Below are 9,170 nucleotides of genomic sequence, written 5' to 3' on the forward strand. Positions count from 1 at the left end.
CCTGAGCTGAGATTAAGAGTCTGACAGTCAACTGACTGATCCACCTGGGTGCCCCAGGTTTTTTTTTTTAAAAGTAATATATTATTATTTTAATTTTAACTGAAAAAGCAATCATGCAGGTTTAAGCAATCCTAAAACACCTAGATGCATTGAGTTAAATATAGTGCATCTTTGTAAGTGCACAGCAGAGTTTGCAAGAAAGTAAGGGATACCCTCCTGGGTCAACCAAAGAGGGAACTAAAAATCAGACTTTACAGTTTCTTGAATTTGCTATTTAGCAAAGAAAAACATGAAAAGAAACGATAGATTAAAGAGAATGGACTCAACCTGTAAAAGGAATAGATGCTTTAGAAGTTTGGTCTGGGGATTTCCAGCATTGCCTGGCTACTTGCTGGAACTTTAGAATCTTGGGCCCCACCACAGACCTACTGAATCAGAATCTGCAGTTCCACAAACTCCCAGGTGTTCTTATGTATAATAATACATAAGCACTGACTTTGAGAAGCACTGGCTTACGTGACATCATAGTGGAGGAATACTAGGAAGATTTCTCCTGCCAAATTTTTCCTCTCATTCATTATAGTATCTAAAGTTTCAGTTTCACTTAAGGTATGCTAGTTTTGGAAGCTAACATAAAGTATATACCTTTAAGAAAGCTAATACTCTTGTATCATTTATTTAAACATTTTCTCAACGACAGCTGGAAACAGCTTTGGAGATCAAAGATAGGTAAATTTCAGGTGTTGGAGAGTGAAGGACAGGCTCAGATAAGGAGTACTTTATGCAGAGATAGAATATGATAAAGTCGAGGAACAAGAGACTGCATTACTTGCCCAAGATCCTCCAGGAGAGTTATCTGCGTCCAACCTGGAGCCCTCTTTCTCATGTTATGCTGGCAACTTATGGTTCATCATTTCAGTTCAGAACTCAGGCTCTGATATGGATGGACTTCATTCAAATCCCAGTTCCAGAGCCTGAGAGGTCTATTCCATTTCTCACTAGCTGCCTGAGTTTGGATGAGTTATTTAATTTCTTTGAACCACAGTTTCCTGATCTGTAAAAATAAACACATTAGTAGAATCTACGGTTGTCATGAGGATTAATCAAATAATGTATAAAAAACTTAGTACAGTGTTGCTGCTACCATTGTTATTATTATTATTATTATTATTATTATTATTATTATTATTTAGGGGTGCAAGGGAACAAGGAAAAGTCTGGGAATATTTTGAGAGCACCAATCACCTGGGAATCAAGAGCTAGACATGGGAAATAGCAATATTGAAAGGAATGATTTGAAAGTCTTGAGACTAAAGTTGTCTAATTAGACATTTTACTTGGTCCTGAACATGAAGAGACCAATGAATAATCAATAAAATCATTACAAAGTAACAGAGAAGGAAGACTAAGTAAAAGAAGGAAAGGCTAAAAATGGCAATCAATTCTAGCAATTCTCATATGATATATATCTTTTTTACATTACAGTAAAACCTTGCTTTGCGAACATAATTCGTTCTGGAAACATGCTTTAATCCAAAGCACTTGTATATCAAAGCGAATTTCCCCGTAAGAAATAATGGAAACTCAGATGATTCATTCCACAACCTAAAAATATTCATATAAAAATGATTATAATGCTATAATACAAAAAAATGAAGAACGTACAAAATATAAAGAAAAATAAACAAATTAACCTACACTTACCTTTGAAAAGTGTCTGGAGCGAGGGAGGCAAGAGAGAGGAGGGTTACTGTGTAAGACGACTTTCTTTTTATTTATTAAAATTTTTTTTAACATTTATTTATTTTTGAGAGAGAGAGCATGAGCAGGAGAGGGGCAGAGAGAGAGGGAGACACAGAATCTGGCAGGCTCCAGGCTCTGAGCTCTCAGCACAGAGCCTGACACAGGGCTCGAACCCATGAACTATGAGGTCAAACCTGAGCCAAAGTCAGAAGCTTAACCGACTGAGCTACCCAGGCAATCTAGGATGACTTTCACTATCACTAATGGAATCACTGCTCTCTATTAGCTCAATGGAATCTTTTTCTGCATGGGGGCCATCGTATACGCAGTATTAATAAACTCTTATCATATATTGTATTTAATGTAACTGGCAATAAGGCAGCAGAGGAAATGGTCTATCCTCAGGCAGCCTGACCTAGAATGAAGCAAAGCTTACTAAGCTTACTCTTGTATGGAAAAGCAAAGAACTGTCCGTATGTGCTTTGAAGTGACAAAAAATACACTAGTGCCAGTTGTGGGCACCTTCCAATGTTCTGAAAAATCACTGATATCTGCCAAACACTGTGGCCTGAGACTGAGCATCCGAATATGGGCGATGATCACCCACAATCCCACAATGAGAGAGAGAGAAGAACCATTGGCTCATTTGTGACCCGGTGACGTTCAGCATCACGTACTACGTGTATTGAAAGACATCGCTTGTTTATCTAAAGTTAAAATTTATTAGAAATGTTTGTTTGTCTTGCAGAACACTCACAGAACAAGTTACTCACAATCCAAGATTTTACTGTGTCTGGTTATTATGACTATCTAACATACCTAGTGCTTTAATTGGATCATTTGAACACAAGGCAAGAGTAAGTAAGCAGTTCTCCCACTCTTTAGTTTGGGAAATGAACATGCTAGGAGCAGATGCATTTCATGAAATTGCCAAGATTGATAAGACTTAACTACAATCAGGATAGAATCCAGGAGAATTTCCAGACTATGGGGCTAGTCACCAGATGCAAAGTCTCTTTCAAGGAAGTAAAATTGTGGACTTAATAGCCAGCATAAATTCATGCTTGATACAGGAAATAATCAGTGAACAGAAAAGAAAACTATTATGAGGAAAATAAGCAGTACTGGGAGAAATAGCAGTTCTAAAACACAGTTTATTGTCAACATAACTGAAACAGAACAAACAGTAGGCTAATTACGTATCGTTTGTTTGTTGGAATGTTTTATATCAATAGAGAACTTTTAAGTTAAATTCGAACTTTAACCACTGCCCTCTTTAGTAAAAGCAAACACATCGTCCTTGTCCCTTCCCTTCTGCTAGCACATGCTGTTGTCCCCTGTAGTGGCTAAATTGTGGAGAACACTTACATTTGCATCAAAGCCCTGCATATTGGGACAGTGCCATCTCAGATCTCCTGTATCCTCATCTTTTCTGCTCAGTGCTTCCCATTCTGTGGACTTTCCTTCTCTTCCTGAAAAATGTATTTGATTTTGCAATCTGCAAGAAAGTATTGAGGGAGAGGACTTATCAAATGTGAGGTATCATTGGCTGACAGTTAAATCTTTTTGATTCCAAAGAAAATAATTAATTTAGGAATTTAAGATACCATTGTAAGGTTTCCATGTGGGAAAAATTGGGGGCCGAAACCAAGCATTACTCAAAACATGATATGTAGGTGACCAACTGCTCGACTTATGCTACAGGCTAGCTCTAAATGTGTTTTATTTAGTTTAGTAGTTTTATTAAAATGCTGCAGAGGAGGCTGCTCATTATAATGATCTCAAACATTCTCGTGTATTTAATGCTACTTTTACAACTGTGTTTTCTAAATTTATACCTCCCGTTGTACCACTCTTACTTTATTCAGATGCCTACTGGACATCTCCACTTGGATATCATAATCTTAACATGTACAAAAGCGAGCTTGTGCTTTTTGCTCCCCAAATTTTGTTTTCCTTCATCAACCCAGGTTTCTCTAGGTCATAAATGGTACCGCCATCCACCCAGTTGCTCAAACTAAAAACCTTCATCTGTCACATCCATCAGTGAATCTTCATAATTTGAACTCCAAAATATATCTTCATTCCGACCATTTCTTTTTGTCTCTTCTGCTATCACTTTGATTCTGGCCATTATTTTCTTCTTGGATTATTGCAACAATCTCCTAACTGGTTTCCTTGTTTTCACTCATGTCTTTCTTCAATCTATTTCTTATGTAATTGCAGGGGTGGTTCTCTGCTTGAAATTCCTAATTAACTTTAGGATGGAATTGGAACTTTTACTATGGTCTACAAACCTTTGTATCAGTAACTTTCAAATTTAAGAATCACTTGGAGAATTCTTGGCCTGATTCTCAGTCTGGGCCTGAGAATATGAATTTCCAACAAACTCCCAGATAGGTCTGATTCGGCCAGTCAAGGGCCATACCTTGAATAGTAATGCCCAACTGCAACCTAGTCTACCACTCTTCCCCTCCCTCACTACATCCCAGCCCCACTGGCTTCCTTAGCCACAAATGTGCTCCACTTGTTCTAGCCTCAGGACCTTTGAACATACTGTTCAATTCTTTCTGAGTGCTCTTACTCTGCCTTTATTCTATTTTCTTTTGATAAGATCACCGCAATTACTTACTTTTCTCTTTTGGTGTATGATCTGATGGGACAGTTAATTAAGGCACCCTGATCAGGGATGAATCTGTGTCACAAGGTAAGCCAGTGGAAAGCTCCTTTCCTGGGATTTGAACTGAAAGCAGAGTGATAAAAAATGGCTGGAGTAGTACTGCCAGGATGAGAATGTTAATTCTACGGGACAATTAGAGCTACTGGTTATTGATCTTTACGAGAGCGTACTTCAGGCATCCTTTTAATCCTGTGAGTATCCCCATAGCCTTTAAATAAATTGCCTTTTTAAACTTAAATTGACCAGAGTTGGCTCCTGTGGTTTTCAATGTAGGAATCCTCATTCTTTAAATCTCATCTCATGTTGTCTTTTCACAGAGGTTTCTTTGACAGTCTTGTACAGTATGGGCCCCTCCTTTAATTGTCAAATGTTTTTTCTGCATATATCAAGGTAATCTTATAGCTTTTTACTTTTAATATATTAATGTGGTGAATCTTGTTAATAAATTTTATAATGTTATCTTCAGGAATAAATACTATTTTGTCATCGTTTTTTGTTTGTTTGTTTGTTTGTTTGTTTTAAAGCTTTGCTAGTTTTAGTTTACCACTGTTTTATTTGGGATTTTTTCGTATGAATTCAAAGTGAGATTGGCCTATTATTTTTCTTGTACTGTCTTTGTTCAGTTTTGATATCAAGGTTATATTATCCTCATGGAATTAACTAAATAGCTTTCCCTTTTGATTCCATGAAACTGCGTGAAAATTTTATTACCTGTTTTTTGAAGGTATGGTAAACTCATCTTTAAAACTTTCTGGAGTTGATTTTTATGGGAGAGGGCTGTAGATTTTTTTAACAGTTTCAATTTTCTTAGTCTTCTTTGGTTTTCTACATCTCATGTGTTTCAGAAGTTAAAGCTTTTTTCTAGAAATTGTCCATTATTTTTTCATATTTATTATTCTAAAGTTCTTTATAGTATTTTCTTGAAGTTTGAAAAATTACCAACTCTGTCTATAGTTGGAACCTAATATTATATTCTAGTCATAAAACATGGGTTATAGGCCACTGATTCTTTGATATTTGTTGATATTTGCATTACAATAAGTATGCTGCTATTTGGGAAAAGATCCCATGTGTGCTTGAAAAGAATATTTATAGGGCTCTCTGTATGTTTCACATGTTGTCTAAATATTCATCATTTACTTAAAATGCTGTATAAAATTCTATTCTGATTATGGATTTGCCAACCTGTCCTTCTAAGTTTGTCAATTCTTGCTTTGAACATTTTGAGATGTTTCTAGATGCATATTGGTTCATAATGGTAATAACTTCTTTGCAAATTTTTCTTTTTGTCCTTATTATTAAATAGTTCTATTTATCCTGATAATAATGCATTTGACTTTAGGCCTGTTTTTTTGCCTCTTGACAGTAATACAGCTATATTAACTTTCTTTTGCTTGTTAATGGCTTTGCATATCTTCCCCTTCCTTTTATTATCAACCCTTTGGTGTCCTTTAAGTTTTAGTTACTATATCTTGTTAAAAAAGAATATAGCTGACAATCTGTCGTTTAACTGAGAAGTTTGCCCCATTTACCTCTTTAAAAATTTTTTTCTTGAAGTTTATTATTTATGTTGAGAGACAGAGAGAGCGATAGGGGGAAGGGCAAAGAGAGAGGGAAAGAGAGAGAATTCCCAAGCAGGTTCCACACCATCAGAGCGGAGCCCGATAAGGGGCTTGAACCCACGGATCTCGAGACTGTGACCTGAGGGGAAAACAAGAGTCAGACACTTAGCCAACTGAGTCACCCAGGTGCTGCCTCTCCTGCCTCCCCGTTTACCTCTTTTAGAGGGTGATTAATGTATTTCTTGTGCCTTGTGTTGTATTGTCCATTTATAATACCTACAATATGCTCCTTTCCCACCTCACCTTTCCTGCCAGTGGAGTAATTACGTATGCTTTATTCCCTTTTGACATCTACTGGTTTGAAAATTATACTCAATTTCTTGGCTTTCCATATGTTCTTGCATCTTACCCTTTTCTTTTGGGTTCAGTTGTTGACTTCTTAAAGACATCCTTTAGAAGTTCTATCAATAAAAGTCTCTTAGAAGTAAATGCTGTTTTTCCTCTGAAAATGCCTTTACTTTGCCCTCACATTTAAATGATGCAATCAGCATACAATTCTAGGTTGACGATTGTAATTATTTTATTTAAGTATTTGAAGATATTATTTCATTGACTTCCAGGGTTTTTGTTGTTGTTGTTGTTGCTATTGAGAAAGTCAGCTGCCATCCTTTGTTGTTGTTGTTGTTTTGTTATTTCAGAACTGCTGTTTTTCTTTTATCTTCTTTAAATTTCACTACAACGTACCTGCATGTGAATTTATTTTGTTTCTTTTGTGTGTGTGTGTGTGTGTGTGTGTGTGTGTGTGTGTTTCTTTAGGGTATAGTCCCTGGGTTGGAATTGCTGTGTCATAGAAAATGTTCTTTTTCAGCCTTTCCAGATAATGCCAAATTGTTTCCCAAAATGACTGTCTCAAAGCACACTCCTGAGTTCTTCCATCTTTATTAACTTTATGTCACACAAATTTTTGCTTGCTTATTTTGTAATAACTTTGTTAGCAAATAGAGGAAGACTGCTTCTCAGTGTCCCAAATAAGAAAGGAAAAGTTGAAATTGTATGTCATTCATCTTAGGTAAAGAGAGAGAGAGAGAGAGAGGGAGGGAAGAGGCAGGCAACTCACCCCAAGGGAAACAGCCACCAGATCATTTATAAGGCATTTAACTTGATGTTTATTTATTTTTGAGAGAGACAAAGCATGAGTGGGAGAAGGGCAGAGAGAGAGAGAGAGGGAGACACAGAATCCGAAGCAGGCTCCAGGCTCTGAGCTGTCAGCACAGAGCCCAATGCGAGGCTTGAACTCACGAACCGTGAGATCATGACCTGAGCCGAAGTCGGACACCCAACCTACTGAGCCACCCAGACATCCCAATAAGGCATTTAACTTGAAACAGACTTTTTTTTTTGGTCTGACCTTTTTCAATTCCCTTGAAAATAAATAAAATAAGCATTGTTGAAAAACCTGACTGATACTTGTCTTTTCGTGTTCTGAACTTTTCACTATATATCTTACAAGATGAACTTATTCATTAGTTTGGAATCTGGTAAAGATTTGGGAATCTTAAAAAAAAAAAAGAATTGGGAGTCTTTTCTAAATGTTGGCCCAAAACTCCCTAGAACAGTTTTAGTTATGTTTTGTACTTTTTCAAATGTGCCTACTCCTACATATATGAACTCCTATGGATTTTTTATGGATTCCATTCCTTATCACAGTAATAATTTTATTTTCTTTTCAAAATGAAAATAGGTTTTATTCTGATTGTAAAATTACCATTTGTTTTCTGACTCCAAATATAATAAGGTTGAGAATCATCTTAACGTTTCTAGTTGATATCAGCGCTTAAAGACACTGCCTGCATTCTTTGCACTAGAGAGAACTACTTCTAAGCCATTTTAGACAATTAGGCATTTGGGTATCTTGTCTTTTTAGTTGTTGTTGCAGTCTTATAATATTTGGAGGTAGGAAATACTACAATTTCACATGCTATCTGTTTCTACTTTTAGGAGGATGTAAAAAAACCCAAACAAACTGTGAGATACGAAGTCCTAAAAGCTAATTTTCCTTTATTTGTTTTTTAATATACAGAGATAATTAGTAACTATTAATATCATGTGCCATATTAACACTTCATGTTCTTGAAAACTATGTAACTAAGATATCTATCCATCTTGCTCTAACCTACTTTTAAACAAATTGGTACATTTTCCCAATCTATTTTCTTCCAATTTATCTTCAGTCAGCACAATGGGGAGAATAATTGCTTCTGCAGACAATAACTGCACAATTCTGCATAAATGCAGTACAGCTCGCACATTACCTTGTTCATAACTAGAAGAACTATACCTGTTGTGATCTGAAGAGGAGAATAAAGTCAGATTAAAATGATCTATACTAAAGGTGCTTTTATTTAAGAAATAAAGCTATTTTTTTAACATGTAAAATGTGGACAATATTATTTTTTGCTTTTTTTGATGTCGTTCAAGAACTCTGATTTAACATAAAACCAATTTGAGATAATTTAATAAAATGCTTATAGATATTGTGGCTATGTTTGCATTTATTACACTAGCCTTTATGTAATATTTATGTAATATTATGTAATCAAAAAATTCTGATTTTCTGTTTGTTCCCCCCTCCCTTTCCTTCCCAATTCTGATTTTTATTTATGACTTTCTTTAAAATAAAATATATATTTTTTAATGTTTATTCATTCCTGAGGGACAGAGCACAGGAAGGGGAGGGGCAGAGAGAGAGATACAGAATCAGAAGCAGGCTCCAGGCTCTGTGCTGACAGCCGGTGGTCTGAACCCACAAACCAGTGAGATCATGACCTGAGCCAAAGTCAGACATTCAACCAACTGAGCCACCCACGTGCCCCTTTATTTATGACTTTCTTAGAGGTAGATCTGTGTATTAAGTATTGAATGTCTTCATAACTAATGAAAATCAAAGAATGTATAGAATATGTACCCATAATACATAAGAGAGCAAAGTACCTTTGATGGCCGTTGTTGAATTCTATTTTTAATATTTTTTGTGTTTAAATTTTGAGTACATAATATTCACAAGGTTCAAAATTCAAAAGGCATACACAGTAGGGAAAGTTTTCCTCCCATTCTTTTGTCCCAGCCACGCAGGTATCCCGAGGGCAATCAAGGTTACAAGTTACATCAGTGGTGTTCTACAGGTG

The sequence above is a fragment of the Puma concolor genome, chromosome C2 (genome assembly GCF_028749965.1).
Source record: "Puma concolor isolate L17-30 chromosome C2, mPumCon1.1.hap2, whole genome shotgun sequence".
Taxonomy (NCBI): domain Eukaryota; kingdom Metazoa; phylum Chordata; class Mammalia; order Carnivora; family Felidae; genus Puma; species Puma concolor.